The sequence below is a fragment of the Macrotis lagotis genome, chromosome 1, assembly GCF_037893015.1.
Source record: "Macrotis lagotis isolate mMagLag1 chromosome 1, bilby.v1.9.chrom.fasta, whole genome shotgun sequence".
NCBI classification, from domain to species: domain Eukaryota; kingdom Metazoa; phylum Chordata; class Mammalia; order Peramelemorphia; family Peramelidae; genus Macrotis; species Macrotis lagotis.
Window position 1 is genome coordinate 744,651,882 of NC_133658.1, and position 20,724 is coordinate 744,672,605.

General features: G+C 38.8%; 1 long non-coding RNA gene across 1 annotated transcript in view; it reads left to right on the forward strand.

Annotated features, from left to right (window-relative positions):
- Positions 1–5,391: 5,391 nt before the first annotated feature.
- LOC141487725 (uncharacterized) overlaps positions 5,392–20,724 on the forward strand; it is a 48,230-nt gene continuing 32,897 nt past the window's right edge. Inside the window, exons 1-2 of the long non-coding RNA XR_012468498.1 lie at positions 5,392–5,539; positions 5,714–5,951. This is a non-coding gene — a long non-coding RNA (uncharacterized LOC141487725). The remainder of the gene's footprint in view (positions 5,540–5,713; positions 5,952–20,724) is intronic.

The following is a 20,724-nucleotide window of genomic DNA, read 5'->3' on the forward strand; positions in this document are numbered from 1 at the left end:
AACAACAGAAGGTTCTCAATACAGAGCAATACCACTTTGGCAGACCATTTACTGTGATAAGAAGGAAATACCCATGAATAGGGTTTTCTTTGCAAATCCTCTTTTTTGGCTCCAGACCTAGCTATGGATTTCCTCTGGGTAATAGATTTTAGTTCTTTTCACTTTCTCCTTCTTACCACTTTTTTTTTTTTTTTTGCTGTCACCAATGTAGTCTGCTTTCTGACAGCTTACACTCACCTACAGATGGATTTTTCTTCTGTGGTCCTCCAGCACTTTTTATTTTATATCATCTAGCTCTTAAAAAGGCAACCAATATGTAAGAGTATCCTAAAAGGTGGATATGCAAAAGAGCCATGAGACTTTGATTTTGGTCTTGGTTTTGCCATGAACTAGCTGTATGTCTGTGGGCAAGTAAGTCCCTTCACCCTTTCATCAAGTACCATAGGAATCAGTTTCCTAATCTAAAAAATGGGGAGGCTTGAAAAGATGATCTTGAAAACCTCTTTTTTTATTAAAGCTTAAGATTGCATTTAGACTTTTGGGGTACACTGGGCAGATCCTGACAGTCAAGGATACCATCCTTATTGACACTGTAACTTCAATCATCTCTGATTCCTATTCTGTCCCACCTGAACAGAAACCAAATGTCCTCTGGAGGATGAAGTGTGTCTACCTTTGAACCTGAGACAGAAAAATGGGAGCCTCTTAGAATTCCCAGAGAAGGAACTTGAGATATTTGCCAGTACAGTTATCCCTTCCATATTGTGACTTTGCCCATTACAGTTTTGATAAATTGTGCTTTGGTAAAATAAATTAAATGGGAATTTTGTGGAAGTCACAGACAACAACGAAGACAGAAGATTCCACAAAGTCTATACCAAACACTTAATTCAAATTTTACAATAAGGTATTGTAAACACCCATAAAAGAAAAAGAACAAATTCAAATTTCCTCTCTGGTATGAAGAGAGCACAAAAATTTTCTGTGGACTTTTCAGATAGCAGGGGCACTTCATGCCTAACCACTGAGATGTGGAAGGGATAACTGTACACAGAAGCTCTAGGTAGTTTTGCCTGGAGAACTATAACCAGGCAAAATGAATATGGATTTGTTCCAGGTTGCCAGCCTCCAGAAACTATACTTCTTTATCCAGTTCTCAATCAACTCTCACTGCCCTCCCAAGGACAGCACAACCTCTTTAAGCCCTCCACTAGCTCAAGAGCACCATTTCCAGGGTTTCATCTCTTTAGTGTTCCATTCCTAGGCTTTCCTATCCCTGTCAGTATGCCAGCCTCCAGCACCCTTTCCATCTACTCTTTATTAGTGCCCTAAGGGTGGGAAGTTGGGAAGGTGGGGTGGCATTCTATGACTTCCCTGGGACTTCTTTATAACCAACTCTAATTGTCACAAAGTCACATGTTGGGCAATCAGGGAGAAGACCAGTTGCATATCTGCTGAGTTGGAACACCGATACTTTCTTACACTTAGGTAAAAGTTAAGACTTTAGTTTTAATCAGGGTCAAAAGAAACAGGTGATGATGATGACCATATCATTGTCAAGCTTAATCAGGGTCAGAAGAAATGATTAGATAATAAGACACAGAAACAAAATAAAGGAATTATTAAATCTTGAACTCTCAGTCCTCTTCTCCTGGCTATGTTTCTTTTCAGGCAAAAGGGGGTGTTGAAGTAGAACTAGGGCCTTTGGTGTGAAGGTTTGCCATATCCTTTTCAGGGCTGCTCATCCACCTTTTGCTCCAAGAAGCTGTAGCATTGCCTCTTTTAGAGTTGGAGCATTAATGCCCTTTTTCTATCCTCCCTTCTCTATTTCACCCAAAGTATTGTAGTAGGTCTTTTGAGAGTGAAGGGGTTAATTTCTTCCCTTTTTTGGTTAAACTTGATTCACCTCTTTTATCATCCCAGGATGCTCTATTTAAAATGTAGAGGCTCAGTCTAGGCAAAAAAGTGAAGACAGAATCTATCTAGGGTAAAATGGGGAGCAAATATCTAGAGGTCATGCTTCCCACTAAAAGTTCCTAAGGGGTTAGTTTGATTGAATTCACTCTATACCATCTTTCCGGATCCTTGAGATTTTGAGGGTGGGAGTAGTAGTTCGGAAAAAGGAAGCTTTAAAACTAGAATTATCAGGATGAAGGGAAGGAAAGGAGACTGAAGAAAAACATCTTCTAAGATGCAGTTTTGATTTGGACTTTTACTCACTCTGTACCCTCTGGTTATACTTGATGATCCAGGTTATTTTCCCTTTCCTATCCCCACCCCTACTTACCTTTTTTTTTCCTCCTGGTGATTGGATTATAAGCATTTTGGCACTTGGGAGGCAATTGCCCCCTACAGATTATACTCCTCTCCTCCCCTCTCCCCAGGGGATTAGTCACTATGGTTGCAAATATTTCTGGGTGATGACTTTGAAGGCTGCTTCTTAGATGATCCCTAAGGGACATTCCACATGCAGGCTGCAGTACCCATTTTTCTCTGGGGAGTTCATAGCTCTAGGATCTGAGATTTTGTGAATGACAGTTTCCTGGAGAGTCCTCACCTTTCTTGCCCATCACAACACTCCCAGTTCCAACCTGAGTGGCATTTTCTGTGGATTTTTGTATTAAGCAAAGGAATTAGGAAAAGAATCCCCTTTTCCTTTCCCTAGGTGTAAAAGAAGGAGGACCAGGAATCTCATTTCCCGAGTTGTTCTAAGAATTCTGCTAAGAGGCTGGCTTCTTTGTTACGAATGGACTAGGTAGGTGCCCTCTATTGTGGAAACAGTGAGAATAGAAAAGTTGGCTTAGTAGAGCTATCCTGAGTCCTGACTCTAGATTCCAGCTCCATTGGGAGATATGTCCTGGAGAAGGTACATGCTCTTCTTGTGGGAATTTGACTATTGACTTTCCATGATTATAACCCTCCATACCAACTATGATGCTGACACAGCTCCTGGTCAATCACTCAGTCAACAAACATTTCTTTAAGTGCCCATTATGGGAAAGGTACTCTGCTAAGAGCTGGAGAAGTGAAGAGAGGCACAAAATAGATCTGCTTTTTGTTTGCATGGCCAGGAGGGGGTGAAGAGCACGTTCCCTGAGCCAGGGACATCCTTATTGATTCTCCTATTCAGAGTCATGGGATAGTCTGAGCTCAGCATCTGTCTCTCCTTACACAGTCCTGCCAATCAGCCATGGCTCCTGGGTAGGAAGTCGAGTCACTAACAACCATCAGCACCATCAGTGTAAACTCCCTAAACTCAGAAACTGTTTCCAATTTATCTGTGGATCTTCAGGCCCTGATTTAGAAGAAGGGCTTAAGAAATGATTATGGACTGGTGGGTCATCCGGGATTATAGGCACCTATTAGTATATGTGATACTCTGGACGCTACATCCTGTATCCTTGTGTTTCTTGAATTATTTTTATGCATTTCTCTCCAGTTTCTCTTGTGAAAATATAATATTTGAAGGCAAACTAAAGTAGGAATGAGAGAACAAAGAGTTAGTGGTTTGTAATCTTCTCTGACTAGAATAGCCACAATGCCTCTCTGTCTTTCTCTGTTTCTGTATCTGTCTCTGACTCTGTCTCTCTTTTTATCTCTCATTCTGTTTTTGAATGTCTCTGTCTCCTTGTCTCTGTTTCTCTGTGTCTCTGTCTCTCTCTGTCTCTCTGTCTCCTCTCTGTCTCTCTGTCTCCTCTCTCTCTCTCTCTCTCTCTCTCTCTCTCTCTCTCTCTCTCTCTCTCTCTCTCTCTTTCTCTCTCCCTCTCCCTCTCCCTCTCCCTCCCTCCCTCCCTCCCTCCTCTTTCTCTCTTGCCAAAATGTCATGTCTCCTCTCCTAGCTCTCTCCTAGCTCTTTGCCTGCCCTAAGGTTTTACATCTTCTAGTTGGGAGATAACTTGTATTCCCTTCTCTCTTTCCTTCTCTCCCTACCATGTATATTCTTTGAAGGCAGAGATTTTCAACTTTATCTGTCTCCAGTGCCTAACATAGTCCTGTCCTAAGTACCACAAATGCCTCATAAATGCTTATTGAATTGAAATGAGGGAAAAAGTAAGGGTTTTTTCCTTGTATATCCTGGTTTTAAACCTCAGTCCCAGGCAGCTTTCCTACTTTTGCCTCCATTTCCCCATTTGTAAGAAGAAGGTTACCAATTGCCCTGGAGAAGCACCCCAGAGGAGAAGAGTGGAAAGGAGACCTGTGTCTGGGCTGAGAGAGCAGGGCTGGGTTTGAGGTTCTAGGTCTGGAAGGAGCCGGAGGCTCTTTGATGCTGATGAGATAAGAAGACTACAGAAAGTATGCATCATTATCCTATGATTAATATATAATAATAGACTAATCACCAGGCGAAGCTGTGTTAATACAACATTAGTCTAAAGATAATACTCACAGAAAACACCATCTGAAGCCTCCCACAGGATTGGCAATTTGGTCTCTTGTGCATCTTACATCTTGGCTCAGGTAAGCGTGAGAGGGCCCTGATCTCATTGAGTATGTAGGATGACTAAAGAAGACTCTAATAGTCAGATCTCTAGATCAGTCACTGAAGGGAGGCCTGGAAAACTAATGGGAACATGAGGGCTCCTTGAAGAATAGGAAAACCTGTTTTACTGGGAAGTTTGAGTTACTAGAGACAGCACTGATCTCTGGGATATGCAAAGTTTCTGGGATCCCTTTCCACTGATTTTTTGATAGGGGTGGGTGCATCTCAGGGTAAGGTTATGATTTTGAAGGAGACTCTGAGCCTGAAAGGAAACTTCCTGGAGACATGCAGATCCTAATAGAAGCTGGATCCAGACCTTGGATCAGTGCCAAAGAAATGGTTCAAAAGGGAATGTGTGATGCTTCTGTGGGTTCCTGGGTGTTTCCTTCCCAAAGAAGGTCCTTCCCTTAAAGCAGTCACCTGCTATATGGAGACAATCTATACCATCCCTGGGTTTTACCACTATCCCAGAACACTTCTTAGGAATATGAGTCAACGGTTTTCTTGTAATTTGAATTACAGAGTCCTAAACCAGTGAACCTTGGAATCTCCTTTTGTCTGCAGGGGATACGGATAGACACCATAGCCAGGGATCCCCTGGCTGGTGAACTTTGGTGCTATTTACACTGACCTGGAACCTGATGTCTTTAGATAGAAACAGCTGCTTGGGGACCTGCTGCTGTTGCTCTGTTGGCCAGATAGTCCCTTGGCTTTTTTCCCATCCTGAATGTTGCCACCTGTTATATTTTTTTGTGAGGGGGGGGAAGGGAGAGATTGAGGAGGAGTTGACTATAATAGGAAGAGAAGGAATAAAAAAAAGATGAGTCTGTTATGGCCTGAAGGTGGTGATGGAAGCTAACTAGGCTAGGAGAACTAGGCTAGGAGAAGATACTTTTTTTTTCCTGGAGAACTCATTATGACAATTTTCCACTTCCTACTGTGTATTAGATCTCTCAGTAGCCGATCCATGGGCACTGGACTCAAGCTCAGACAAGTCACTTCTTGGCTACCTCCAACCAGGAGGTAACAAATCACTTCAGTTCTCTGAGGGAGTCAAAGGTAAGAAACTTCTGCTAATCATAAGTTAAGGGTCATTAGGACCTAGAAAGTCAGCTGAATTACTCAGCTAAAGCAATAAATAAAAGTGAAAAAACAACAACAACAAAAAAAAACAACTGTAGCTCTTCATGGAAAAGGGCCCAAAGATAACAGTGTGTGTGTTTTTTTAACCAGTGAAGCCATTCCATCTTGAGAAGAGCCCAATGGACTGCCTGGTACTACCTGGCAGCACCTGCCAGGGGCAGAACAACTTATCTGGGGACCAGCAGCAGCCAGACCTAATGAAAATCAAGAACAACCCTAGGCAATCTGCTGACCCAGACCAGCAGTGAACTTTCACATTTGACCATGACTTGCATCCTCACTGATGCAGCAGACTTTGTATGGACTCTTAAGAGAGCATCAAGACCATGTAAGTCCAGTGTTGTCCTTTTTCCTGGGTGTTCGCTATCCTTGTGCTTCAGCATCATTGTACTGTAAGTTGTTGCCACCCTTCCTTTCCCAGCCCATGTGTATTTGTGGGAGAGTATACCTCTGGTGTTGGGGAAAATGAGAATGCTTTGTGACTTGTTTTTGCTGCCACTATTTAAGTAAATGCCCTCAGTGAATAACTCGGACTGATATTTAAGGGGATAGTTGGGGATTCTTAAATATAGTGTTAGGAGGATAGTCACTCACAGTGTTCTAGAACCCCAGAAGTAGTAGCAGCCACCTTTCTGAGGCCCCAGCTTTTCACTTTAATTGGGGATTAGTCCAGTGAGCCCAGAGAAAGGTATTGCACAGACAATTGGGAAGGGTTTATCTAGACTTTGGACATTGTTAATTCCTTCCTCCTTGGAAATGTAGAAATGACATGGATTACTTCATAAAGAACCATTCTTTCTTGGGATAGGCCAGTTTTGGGTACTATTACCCTTTTACCTCATTTACTCTGAAGGAATCCCCAGAAGGATAGACAGTTGACAAACCTAGAGCCATTCCGACACATGCACTTCTGTAGCTTGTGATCTGGTAGAAAGAACACTAGATTCGTTGTTAAGATAGCTGTCTTCAAATCTTTTATTTTATTTTATTTTATTTATTTATTTTTAGATTTTTGCAAGGCAATAGGGTTAAATGGCTTGCCCAAGGCCACACAGTTGGGTAATAATTAAATATCTGAGGCCGGATTTGAACTCAGGTACTCCTGACTCCAGGGCCAGTGCTCTATCCACTGCACCACCTAGCCACCCCAAACCTTTTATTTTTAAAGGGAGATTTTTTTTATTTTGAGTTTTACAATTTTTTCCCCTGTTCTTGCTTCCTTCACCCCATCCACCACAGAATGCAGTCTGTTAATCTTCACATTGTTTCCATCGTATACACTGATCTAAGTTGAATGTGATGAGAGAGAAATCATATCTTTAAGGAAGAAAGATGAAGTATAAGAGATAGCAAAATTACATAATTATATAACTTTTTCACCTAAATTGGAGGTTATAGTCTTTGGTATTTGTTCAAACTCCAATTCTTTCTCTGGATACAGATGGCATTCTCCATTGCAGATAGCCCCAAATTGTCTCTAATTGCTGCACTGATGGAATGAGAGAGTTCATCAAGGTTGATCATCACCCCCATGTGACTGTTAGGGTGTACAATATTCTTCTGGTTCTGCTCATCTCACTCACCATCAGTTCATGCAAGTCCTTCCATGCTTCCCTGAATTCCCATCCCTCCTGGTTTCTAATAGAACAATAGTGTTCCATGACATACATATACCACAGTTTGTTAAGCCATTCCCCAACTGAAGGAATTCACTTAATTTCCAATTCTTTGCCACCACAAACAGGGCTGCTATGAATATTTTTATACAAGTGAAGTTTTTACCCTTTTCCATAATCTCTTCAGTGTATAGACCCAATAGTAGTATTGCTGGATCAGAGGCTATGCACATTTTTGTTGTCCTTTGGGTGTAGTTCCAAATTGCTTTCCAGAAAGGCTGGATGAATTCATAGCTCCACCAACAATGCATTAGTGTCCCAGATTTCCTACATCCCTTCCAACATTGATCATTGTACTTTCTGGTCATATTGACCAGTCTGAGAGATGTGAGGTGGTACCTCAGAAATGCTTTAATTTGCATTTCTCTAATATGTAGTGATTTAGAGCAATTTTTCATATAATTATAAATAGCTTTGATTTCCTCATCTGTAAATTGCCTTTGCATATCCTTTGACCATTTGTCAATTGGGGAATGGCTTTTGAAAATTTGACTCAGTTCTCTGTATATTTTAGAAACGAGTCCTTTGTCAGAAATACTAATTAAAAAATTATTTGCTACATTTACTACATTTCTTTTGACCTTGGTTATGCTGGCTTTGTCTGTGCAAAACCTTTTAAATTTAATGTAATCGAAATTATCTAGTTTGTTTTTAATGATGTTCTCCATCTCTATCTTGGTCATAAACTGCTTCTCTTTCCATAGATCTGACAAGTATACAACTTCTTGATCTTCTAGTTTGCTTCTAATATTGTTTTTTTATGTTCAAACCCTGTATCCATTTGGATCTTATCTTGGTATAGGGTGTCAGGTGTTGGTCTAATCCAAGTTTCTTCCATTCTAACTTCCAATTTTCCCAACAGTTTTTATTAAAGAGAAAGTTTTTATCCCAATAATTGGACTCTTTGGATTTATAAAATAGCAGATTATTGTAATCATTTCCTGCTAATGTACCTAGTCTATTCCACTTATCCACCACACTATTTCTTAGACAATACTAGACAGTTTTGATGACTGATGTTTTATAATATAATTTTAGATCTGATAGGTCTAAGCCATCTTCTTTTGCACTTTTTTTTTCATTGAATCCCTGGAAATTTTTGACTTTCTATTTCTTCATATGAATTTTTTCTTCATACAATTTTTTCTAACTCATTAAAGTAATTTTTTGGAATTTTGATTGGTAGGGCACTAAACAAATAGTTTAGTTTTGGTAGAATTGTCATTTTTATCATATTAGCTCAACCTATCCAGGAGCAGTTGATGTTTTCTCAGCTATTAGATCTGATTTTAGGGGCAACTAGGTGGCATAGTGGATAAAGCACTGGCCCTGGAGTCAGGAGTACCTGGATTCAAATCTGGTCTCAGACACTTAATAGCTGTGTGGCCTTAGGCAAGCCACTTAACCCCCTTTGCCTTACAAAAAAAATCTGATTTTATTTGTGTGAGAAGTGTTTTATATAATCGTTTTCAAAAAGTTTTTGAGTCTGCTTTGGCAGGTAGACCCCATGTATTTTGTACTGTCTGAGCTTACTTTGAATGGGATTTCTCTTTCTAGCTCTTTCTGCTGTTATCTTGCCAGTCATATATAGAAATGTTGAGGATTTATGAGGGTTTATTTTATATCCTGTGACTTTGCTAAAGTTGCTAATTATTTCTAGTAGTTTTTTAGGTGATTTTTGGGGATTCTCTAAGTATACTATCATGTCATCTACAAAGAGTGAGAGTTTTGTCTTTTCCTTCCCAATTCTAATTCCTTCAATTTCTTTTTCTTCTCTTACTGCTGAGGCTAACATTTCTAATATGATATTGAACAGTATTGGTGCTAATGGGTATCCTAGTTTCACCCCTGATCTTAATTGGTCTATCCCCGTTGCATATAATGCTTGTGGAAAGTTTCAGATAGATACTGCCTATTAGTCTAAGTAACAATCCATTTATTCCAACAGTCTCTAGTGTTTTGTTTTGTTTTTTTTAGTATTTTGCAAGGCAAACGGGGTTAAGTGGCTTGCTCAAGGCCACACAGCTAGGTAATTATTAAGTGTCTGAGATCAGATTTGAACCCAGGTACTCCTGACTCCAAGGCCGGTCGGTGCTTTATCCACTATGCCACCTAGCCGCCTGAATGATTTTTTTTCAGTCTCTAGTGTTTTTAGTGGGAATGGGTGTGTATTGTGTCTAAAGCTTTTTCAGCATCTATTGATGTAATCATATGATTTCTGATAGGTTTGTTATTGATATAATTAATTATACTAACAGTTTTTCTAATATTGAACCAACCCTGCATTCCTGGGATAAATCCTATTTGATCACAATGTATTATCTGAGTGATAACTTGTTATAATCATTTTGCTAAGATTTTATTTAAGATTTTTGCATCTATATTCATCAGGGAGATAGGTCTATAATTTTCTTTCTGTTTTAACTCTTCCTGGTTTAGGTATCAGCTCCATATTGGTTTCATGGAAAGAGTTAGGCAGAGTTCCGCCTTCACCTATTTTTCCAAGTAGTTCATATAGAATTGAAACCAATTGTTCCTTAAATGTTTGATAGAATTCACTTGTGACTCCATCTGGCCCTGGAGATTTTTTCTTAGGGAGTTCAATAATGGCTTGTTGAATTTTTTTTTTCTGAGATAAGGTTATTTAAGTGTTTAATTTCCTCTTCATTTAAACAGAGCAACTTATATTTTTTTAAATATTCATCCATTTCACTTAGATTACCAAATTTATTGACATAGAGTTGGGCAAAATAATTCCAAATTATTACTTTAATTTCCTCCTCATTGGAGGTGAGTTCACCTTTTTCCTTTATGATACTAGCAATTTGGTTTTCTTTCTTTTTTTTAATCAATTTGACCAGAGATTTATCAATTTTATTGGTTTTTTCATAAAACCAACTCTTGGTTTTATTTATTATTTTAATAGTTTTTGCTTTTGCTTTTATTAATTTCTCCTTTAATTTTTAGAATTTCTAATTTGGTATTTATTTGGGGGTTTTTAATTTGTTCTTTCTCTAATTTTTTAGTTGCACATTTAGTTCATTGATTTCCTCTTTCTCTAATTTATTCATGTATTTAAATATATAATATATCCCTTGACAGTCACCTTGATACCTATGTATCCAATAGGTTTTGGTATATTGTTTCATTATTGTCATTATCTAGGATGAAATAATTAATTCTATCTATAATTTGTTGCTTGATCCACTCATTCTTTAAAATGGGGTTATTTATTTTCTAATTAGTTCTTGGTCTATATCTCCCTGGCCCAATATTGCATATGATTCTTATTGCATTATGATCTGAGAAAGATATATTCACTATTTCTACCTTTCTGAAATTGATCATTAGGTTTTTATACCCTAATGCGTGGTCAATTTTTGTGTAAGTGCCATGTACTGCAGAAAAAAAAGTATTCCTTTCTATCTCCATTTAGTTTACTCCATAAGTCCATCATATCTAGGTTTTCTAACAATCTATTTACCTCCTTAACTTCCTTCTTGTTTATTTTATGATTTGATTTATCTAAATCTGAGAGTGGGAAGTTGAAGTCTCCCACTAGTAGAGTTTTGCTACCTATGTCTTCCTGTAGCTCTTTCAACTTCTCCTTTAAGAATGTGGATGCTATACCAATGGGTGCATACATATTTAATATTGAAATCACTTTATTGTCTAAGGTACCTTTTTTTAGATTTTTTTTTTCAAGGCAATGGGGTTAAGTGGCTTGCCCAAGGCCACACGGCTAGGTAATTATTAAGTGTCTGAGGTCGGATTTGAACCCAGGCACTCCTGACTCCAAGGCTGGTGCTCTATTCACTGTGCCACCTAGCCTCCCCTCTAAGGTACCTTTTAGGAGGATATAGTTTCCTTCCTTATCTCTTTTAACGCTATCTATTTTTGTAGCTGCTTTGTCTGAGATAAATAAGGATTGTACCCCTGCTTTTTTTACTTCAACTGAAGCAAAATATATTTTGCTCCAATCTTTTACCTTTATTCTATATGTATCTCTCTGCTTCAAATGAGTTTCTTGCAAGCAGCATATTGTAGGATTCTTCTTTTTAATCCATTGTGCTATTCACTTACATTTTAAGGGAGAGTTCATCCAATTCTCATTCAAATTTGCAATTATTGACTCTTTATTGCCCTCCATGCTATCTTTCCTCAGTTTGTATTTTTCCCTTTTTCCCTTTAGCCATATTCCCCAGTATTTTGTTTCTGAATACTGCCACCTTCCATGTGTTTGCCCTCCTATGTCAACCCTCCTCCCTTTTCTTTCCCCTTTCCCTTTTCCCCCTTCTTCCTTCCCTTCTGTCTGTTAGTTTCCCTTTTTCTCCCCCTCCCCATTCCCCCTCCCCTTTCCCTCTTTTAATACTTGGAAGGTAAGATAAGTTTCTTAACTTAACTGAGTATGTCTAATTTTAAGCCAAATCTGATGAGATGAAGATTCAGGTGGTTCTCACCTCCTCCCTTCTTCCCCTCTATTACAATAGGTCTTTTGTACCTCTTAATGTAATGAGATTTACCCCATTCAATCTCTTCCATCCTCCTGTCTCCTTACTATCCCCCTTTTAAAGGAGGTATTATTTTTAAATCATTCGGAGTCACAGAAAAGTCATGAGTGTCCATCACTTTTGGCTAAGTATATTCTCTCTCTAATAGAGTTATACTCTCAAGAGTTATTAGAGTCTTTCTCCCAGGAAGGGATATAGCCAGTTTCATCTTATTGGATAGCAATTTTTTTCTTTAATTTTTTAAAAAACCTTTTTGTGTGTCTCTTGAGACTCCTGTTTGATGTCTAGATTTTCTATTTAACTCTGGGTTTTTTTCATCAGGAAATGGACATTTTGTTAAATGTCCATCTTTTCCTCTGGAAGTGAAGGCTCAGCTTTCCCAGATAGTGAATTCTTGGCTTCATTCCAAGCTCCCTTGCTCTTTGGAATATTTCATTCCAGACCCTTCTATCCCTTAATGTTGATGGAGCCAGGTCCTGAGTAATCCTTACTATGGCTCCTTGGTATTTAAATTGTTTCTTTCTGGCTGCTTGCAGGATTTTGTCTTTTATCTGATATGTCTGGAATTTGGTCACAACATTCTTTGGTGTTTTCATTTTAGGATCTCTTTCTGGAGGGGAACGATGTATTCTTTCAATTACAATTTTGCCCTCTGGTTCCGTGATATCAGGGCAATTTTCCATCACTAAATCCTGTAATATTAAGTCCAGGCTTTTTTTCACTTCAATGTTTTCAGGAAGATCTACAATTCCCAGGTTGACCCTTCTTGATCTATTCTCGAGGTCAGTGGTTCTCCTGATGATGTATTTTACATTTTCTATTATTTTTTTGATATTTTGGTTTTGTTTAACAGAATCTTGTTGTCTCATGAAGTCATTAGTTTTCACAGATTCCATTTTTTTTTTTTTAGGTTTTTTTGTAAGGCAAACGGGGTTAAGTGGCTTGCCCAAGGCCACACAGCTAGGTAATTATTGAGTGTCTTAGGCCGGATTTGAGCTCAGGTACTCTTGACTCCAGGGCCAGTGCTCTAGCCACTGCACCCCGTAGCTGCCCCTCCAATTGACATTTGTTTTTTTTTGGATCTCATTCTTTATGATAAGTCCATCACAAAAGTTATTTCCATATTTTTCCACCATTGTCATTGCTGATCGCAACTCCCTCCTTTCTTATTTCTCCACTACCATGTACTCTATTTTCTCTTTCCTTTCACTCTGACTCTGCTGTAGGGTCATTGACTAGCTCAGTATACAGATCCCTGGTCCTGGGGCCAAGAAGCCCTGAGTGCCCATACCACCCCTTAAGCCCAGCATCCACCTGGCCCCATGGTCCTGGGCAGGCCTTCCAATCCCAGCCCCTTGCAAGAAGTAAGAAAGAAAACGTATTATATCTGACCAGTGTCCCCCCATGGTCCATCCTCTCCTACTTTATTCACATCCCCACCCCTTCCCCCTGCTCCCCCCTCCTTCTTACTCCAGATGTCTATACCCCATTGAGTATATATGCTGTTTCCTCTCCTAGCCATTTCTGATGAGAGCAAAGATTCCCTCATTCCACCTTGCCTCCCCCCTTCCATATCATTGCAATAGCTCATTGTAATAAAAAAAATCTTATGTGAAATATCTTGGACTATTCCCCCTCTCCTTTTTCTTTCTCCCATTCCATTTCCCTTTTTTTCTATTGACTCCATTTTTACACCATATTTTATCTTCAAATTCAGCTTTCTCCTGTGCTTCAACTATAAAAGCTCCCTCTACCTGCTCTATTAACTGAGAAGGTTCATATGAGTATTATCAGTGTCATTTTTCTATCAGGAATACATGCAGTTCATCCTCATTAAGTCCTTCATATTTCCCCCCTCTCCTCCAATCTCCATGCTTCACATGAGTCCTGTATCTGAAGATCAAACCTTCTATTCAGTTCTGGCCATTCCAAAAGGAACATTTGAAATTCCCCTGGTTCATTGAAAGTCCATCTTTTTCCCTGGAAGAGGACATTCAGCCTTGCTGGGTAGTTGATTCTCGGTTGCATTCTAAGCTCTTTTGTCTTCTGGAATATTGCATTCCAAGCTTTTAATGTAGGAGCTTTTAATGTAGGTGCTGCTAAGTCCTGTGTGATCCTGGCTGCAGCTCCACAATATTTGAATTGTATACTTCTGGTTGCTTGTAATATTTTCTCTTTGACTTGGGAGTTCTGGAACTTGGCTATAATATTCCTAGGGGTTGGTTTTTTGGGATCTCTTTCTCTGGGGGATCGGTGTATTCTCTCCATTTCTATTTTGCCCTCTGCTTCTAGAATATCAGGGCAATTTTCCTGTAGTAATTCTTTGAAAATGATGTCAAGGCTCTTTTCCTGATCATGACTTTCAGGTATTCCAATAATTTTTAAATTATCTTTCCTAAGTCCGTTTTCATATCAGTTGTTTTTTCAATGAGATATTTCACATTTTCTTCTAATTTTTCATTTTCTTTTTTGTTTTGAAGTATTGATTCCTAATTTCTGGTAAATTCATCAATCTCCCTGAATTCTATTCTTTGTCTGAAGGATTTGTTCTCCTCAGGGAGTTTTCTTATCTCTTTTTCCATCTGGTCAATTTTGCTTTTTAAAGCATTCTTCTCCTCAATAACTTTTTGAACTGTTTTGTCCATTTGACCTAAGCTGGTTTTTAGCATGCTATTTTCTTCAGCATTTTTTTTTTGATTTCCTTGACTAAGCTGCTGACTTCATTTTCATGTTTTTCCTGCATCTCTCCCCTTTCTTTTCCCAGTTTTTCTTCCAACTCCCTCATTTGATTTTCAAAGTCTTTTTTGAGCTCTATCATAGCCTGAGCCCAATTTCTGTTTTTCTTCGAGTCTTTAGATGCAGGAACTTGTGCTTCCTCATCTTCAGACTGAATATTTTGATCCTTCTTGGGCTCATTTGCAAAATATTTCTCAGTAGTCTTCCTTTTGTTTCTCTGCTTGCTCATTTTCCCAGTCTGGGCCTGGTTTTGGAGTGCTTCCAGAGCTTTTGGGGCACTCCCACAAGGGTCTCAGTGTGTGAGGCTCTGTCCTCCCTCCTGGTCTGTGAATGACCATAAGCACCTCCCTCTACCACGGGGCTGAGGTGGGGGGGCCCTGCTGTTCTATGGGGGGCCTAGACTTTGATCAGGATCTGAATGTGGTCAGAGCCCCAGAGTCCTGTTCCATGGGCAGAGGACCGAGCTTGCAGTTTCTCTTTACTCCCCTCCCTCAGCTCCTCCAATTGACTTTTAAACTCCTTCCTGATTTCTACAAGGAATTCTTTTTGGGCTGGAGACCAAGTCATATTCTCCTCAGAAGTGCTAGATCTCTCTGGGTTAGAATCTATTTCTTCTAAATATTTCTCCATGGGCCCCCCCTTTCTGATGGCCTTTCTTCATCTTCCTAGGATCTAGTGTTGGTGGGGGGGCTGACTCTCAGAGGTTTGTTTTTGGTAACCCTAGAGGCTTTGTTCACTTGGTTTAGTTATTCCAGGGGCCAACCAATAAGGGGTGCTGGTTGCTTTCTTTGGAGTGTTTGAGGCCCTCAGCAGCAGGGTCTGAGTTGACCTTGAACAATAGGCTGGGCCTTGGGGAGGGAGCTAATCTCCCTTTCAGCTCAGTGTGAGCTCTATTGCCCATACCTGAGCTTGAGGGGGTGGGGGGGGGGCAGTTACCATTTGTTCTGGGAAGAATGCTCTGCAAAAAGTGTGGAGCTCAGTCCCCTTCTCCAGCTGGTCCTTTTCCAGGCATGCTCTGCAACTCTCTATGTTGGAACTCACCCTTCCATCACCTGGGGCTCACCAGACCTCCCCACCACAGCCAAAGATTCTGTTGATTCTCCAGCTCATACCTGCCACTCAAAGTCTCTTAGGTTAAGGCCAGTCCTCTGGCTTCCCCCTTGGTGTTGCCCCCGCACTAGCCCTCTGCTCTCTGCTCCTGGTTCACCCATGTTCCCCTGAGACAGACCTTGTTGGTAGGTGTTCCTCTTTTAGCTTCTCTTTCTGGGTTTTGTTAATCAAATTTCTTTCATGTTATTTTTGAGGGGGGGAATCAGGAAAACTTAGAACAGTGCCTGTCTTCTCTCCACCATCTTGGCCAGAAGTCCTTTGTCTTCAAATCTTGACTCTGATTTACTGTGCACCCTTTGGCATCACAGGGTGGCCCCCTTAAGAGGGCCTCAGTTTTCTCATTCTTAAAGTGAGGGGATAAATTAAATACTCTCTAAGATCCTCATCCAATTCAGTCTTAGAATTCTTAAGGCATTGAAGCTCTGAGAATTAAATGTGCCACAATCTGCAGTATTTTATAATCATAAACTCTTGAATTATAGAATTCTAGACTTGGAAAGAACCTTTTAGATAATTTCTAGAGGTTGCAAAACTTGCTGGGGCATGGCTTTTAGTCTTTTTTTTTATTTTTGTAAGGCAATGGGGTTAAGTGACTTGCCCAAGGTCACACAACTAGGTAATTACTAAGTGTCTGAGGCTAGATTTTAACTCAGATCCTCCTGACTCCAGGGCCAGTGCTCTATCCACTGCTTTCAGTCTTGCAAAACTCTGAAAGTTATTGAGAAATGTTTAACAAAATGAAAACTACAATACAATATAGGTAATGGTAATTTGTGGTTTCCTAAGTCAATATGTGACTCCTACAGATCTAATTCTATTTCTTTTTGACTCCACTAATTTAGAATAACCTTTCATTCCATTTTCAAGATAAGGAAACCAAAATCTAGAGAAGGTGTTTAGGTCATAAGAGTAGAGATAGATTGAAAATAAGAAATTTTGGGCTAATGTATTTTTGCCAATTAGTAACTCATGAAAATTGACCTTTTTCATACATGTCTTACCTGTAGTAATTTTGACTGTCTCCTGCTTCTGGATGAGATAACCTTTATCTTTTACCTCTATGAAGATGGTTATTAGTCCAGGACTTTCTTATTGCATCTTAGAGAGATGTGCAGTTAGGAGAAACTAATCTGAGAAAGTAGATTCCATTCCCACCTTCTCCTTCTAGGCCATTTCCTGGACAACAGGAACTAGCAAAAGCTATAGGATGGCTTCCAACTCCCATCCTCCCTCTCTGCCCCATACAATATCATAGATCCTATCTTGCAAATGAGAACTGACGTGCCTCAAATAAGTGCTCTGTTTGTAGCCCATCATAAAGAACATACCCTGTGGTTTTATGATGCTTAATTAATAAGTTTATTATTAATCTCCAAACAGATGCCATCATAAAAAATCTTTGCAAAAATGGCATTACAGTCATAATCTTGCCAAAAAGTATTTCTATGATTCCAGGTCAGATTCTGCCTAGATTTCTGAGGGTGACGGGGACTAGCTGCATTGGTGATTCCTTTATGAACCTTAGTCCCCAATCTGTTCCTATTCTTTAGGGACTCTCTTGGGGGTAGTTGCTGACTCCATATTTTCTGCAGATAGTTTATTTCTGCTTGTGGAAAAATTCACTCTTTAGTGTGTATTTATGTCTGTGTGTATGTGAGTGTATGTATAGGTATGTATATGTGTGTGTGTGTGTGTGTGTGTGTGTGTGTGTGTGTGTGTGTTTGTGAAAGAGAGAGACAGAGAAAAGATGAGCTTAGCAAGCAAGTGAATGGATGACAGAGTACAAGAATGAAGGCGCTCTTGTTCCTCTTCCTGGTCTCTATTGTTTGCAGTATATTGGGAAGTTTATGTCAATAATGCTAAAGTTCAGTTGGAGCTTGGATTGTCAAGGAATGCTAAGGACAAAAAAGATTTTTTTTTAAGTTAATTGAGGAAGATGAGGGATCAAAGAAAGGATAAGACTGCTGCTTGGGATGGGTCAATGATAACAAATAATAGAAGGTAAAACTATTCTACTTTTATTTCACTTGTTTTTTTTCTACTAAGGAGAATAATCTTTGTGCTTAAAATGGTTAATAGGGAGTAGAACATTAAGATAAATCATGAAATACCTAGCTGCTTTGATTAGTTCAATTAAGACCCAGACAAATTGCATCTCATTGCTGAGTCACCATTAATGATGTTGGAAAGACTTTGAAGACTAGGAGATGTCCCATAGATCTGAAAATATACAATTTTTCTGATTTTCAAGTAGAGAAGAGAATGGAGGCTATAAATTTTGAGTGGGTGAGCTTGATTTTGACTCCTGGAAAAAGTTCTAAAACACAATATTATGAGGATGTTTAATGAACATCTAGGAAAGTAAGTGTTAATATTCTTGAAGATGAGTGATGAATTAAACTTTTTCATATTTTTCAAAAACTCACAATGCATTAGCAGAAATCACTGGAAAAAAACAGAGACTATAAATGAAACTTCATTTTACTTTTTGTTTTTGTATTTGCATACAAATGGAAATTCATATCAATATTTTCTGTTTGGCCAGGGGTCACTTTGGTTCTAGAAAGTATATCCATATGGAACTGGAGTCCCATTCATCTAGTGGAACTACTAGTAGCTGCCTTGGATTCAGTATCGGTATTCTGAGTGACTCTTCATTATGTAAACACGGTTTGAAACTCTTTTCCTGTGTATATTCTATTCAAAGAACATTCAGCAACCATAAATCAAATAGAAGAATATTTAATTAAGACAGTGTATCAAGGTAACTCACACAAGAAAATATGCAACAGAATCATTATGATTCTTCCTTCCTGTCTCCATTTTCCTACTGTAAACAAAACAGATATAACTTCCTACTGTCTCCTTTGCCTGTAGGGGAATAACTACCTTCTGGAGAAATGAGCAAACTTATTCTATTGGTGGTAAAACTTAGAGTTCAGGGCCATCATTAAGATCTGCAATAGCTCTTGTGATCCAGGGATTTTCCTTGATTGTGGCACTGTACTAGTACTCCTTTCACATTGAGTTGATCTCCTGGGTTTCCAACAGTTTCTGAGTCTGGAAATCATTAACTGTGCGCTATAAAAGCACCATTTTAGTCTCAGCAAACAACATCTCTTGGTATTGGACTGCTCCAGCTCTTTATGATCTTCAGTATTCTTTCCATGGCTTCCAAGAAATCTGTTAGCATCCTTTCCTTTGACTATATCTTTCTTCAGCTGAACCTGTACCTCCCAACAAAATTTCCATTTCCAGTTGAGTCCTATAAACTACTTTCTTTTTCTTTCCTTTTTCTCTTTTTTCTTCCTTCCCTCCATTCTTCTTTCTTTCTTTCTTTCTTTCTTTCTTTCTTTCTTTCTTTCTTTCTTTCTTTCTTTCTTTCTTCCTTTCTTTCTTTCTTTCTTTCTTTCTTTCTTTCTTTCTTTCTTTCTTTCTTTCTTTCTTTCTTTCTTTCTTTCTTTCTTCCTTTCTTCCTTCCTTCTTTCCTTCCTTCCTTCCTTCCTTCCTTCCTTCCTTCCTTCCTTCCTTCCTTCCTTCCTTCCTTCCTTCCTTCCTTTCTTTCCTCCTCTCCTCTCTCCTCTCCTCTCTCCTCTCCTCTCTTCTCCTCTCCTCTCCTCTCCTCTCCTCTCCTCTCCTCTCCTCTCCTCTCCTCTCCTCTCCTCTCCTCTCCCATGTGTGAAATTCCCTTCCCTTCTCTGTTCCAACTATTGATTTCTCTAGCTTCCTTTAAATCCCAGTCTGCAGGAAGATTTTCCTAACCCCTTAATTCCTATGCTTTCCTTCTTTTAATTATTTCCTATTTGTCCTGAATATAGCATGCTTTGTATACATTTGTCTGCATGTTCTACACCCCCCCCCATTAGATAAGTTTCTTGAGGGCAGGGACTGTATTTTGCCTCAGTATTTGCCTAGCACTTATTTAGCACAGTGAAAATAATAAATTCTAAATAAATGTTTGCTGATTAATTGAGAGTATAAAAGGAAATGATGTGGCCCTTAATCTCTCTTTGCTTCAGTTTTCTCAACTGAAAAATGAGTGATATCACCTGCTTCCCAGGATTGTTGAGAAAGTAAAATAAAATGATAGTTGTAAAACAGTACAATTCCTGACTCAGATAATAAATGTTTAGTACATGTTTGTTTCCTTCTTTTCCCCTTCCTTTTCCCATATTGGATCTCTTATTTTTTAAAAATATTTATTATTTATTTAATTTAAGGGTTTTTGATGAACTGAGACTTCAGATAATGAAAGGTAGTTCCTTATTTTATACACACAATGAGGTGATATAGAAGTCAGTCATTATGGCTCAACAAGGTGCTCCTATTAATATGCTTTTAACATGAAGTATCAATTTCTCTAGTAGAATGCTATGTTTGGTCAAGAGTTGACCCTTTCACTTCTGAGGATCTTAGATTACACTATATCTAATATACTTTCCTTTACCAGTTTGTGAAGCCATTTAACAATAAGGAATTTTGATGTTCTTGCTGATTAAAATTATATTCTTAAAGACCTTTCATTGGGAACTATGAAATTTTGAAACATAAATAAGACTTAGTTCCTGCTCTCAGCACTTAAAAAATACTTCCCCCATTCTTATTTTCTTTACTAATCTACTTTTTTCAATAACTAAAAACAGCCAATATTTATCCAACATTTTTAAGAACTGCAAAAAAGATTTTCTCACCATCTCCCTGTGGGTTAGGAAAGACATTGAGGATGCCATGGATTATGCTGGACTCTTCAAATCTCCCTGACCTGGGCATCATAAGTATAGTCTTATTTCCTGAATATTAATAATACCTACTGAATATTCCCATTCCATGTGCTTCCTTACTCTGATAAGTAGAATTCTTTGGGGTTTTATTCTTGGTCTCTACTCTTTTTATCACATTTGGTCAAAAATATGATAGACTAACCTTTCTGGGAAAAGGACTATGGGAAGGGAGGAGAAATTTACTACAAATTGAGTAAAAGCTAATAGGTAATGAAGGTCACAAGTTTCGGATTAATCAAAGTCTCAATTGGGAAGTCATATAGGGAATAGAGTGGCATATTAGTAGA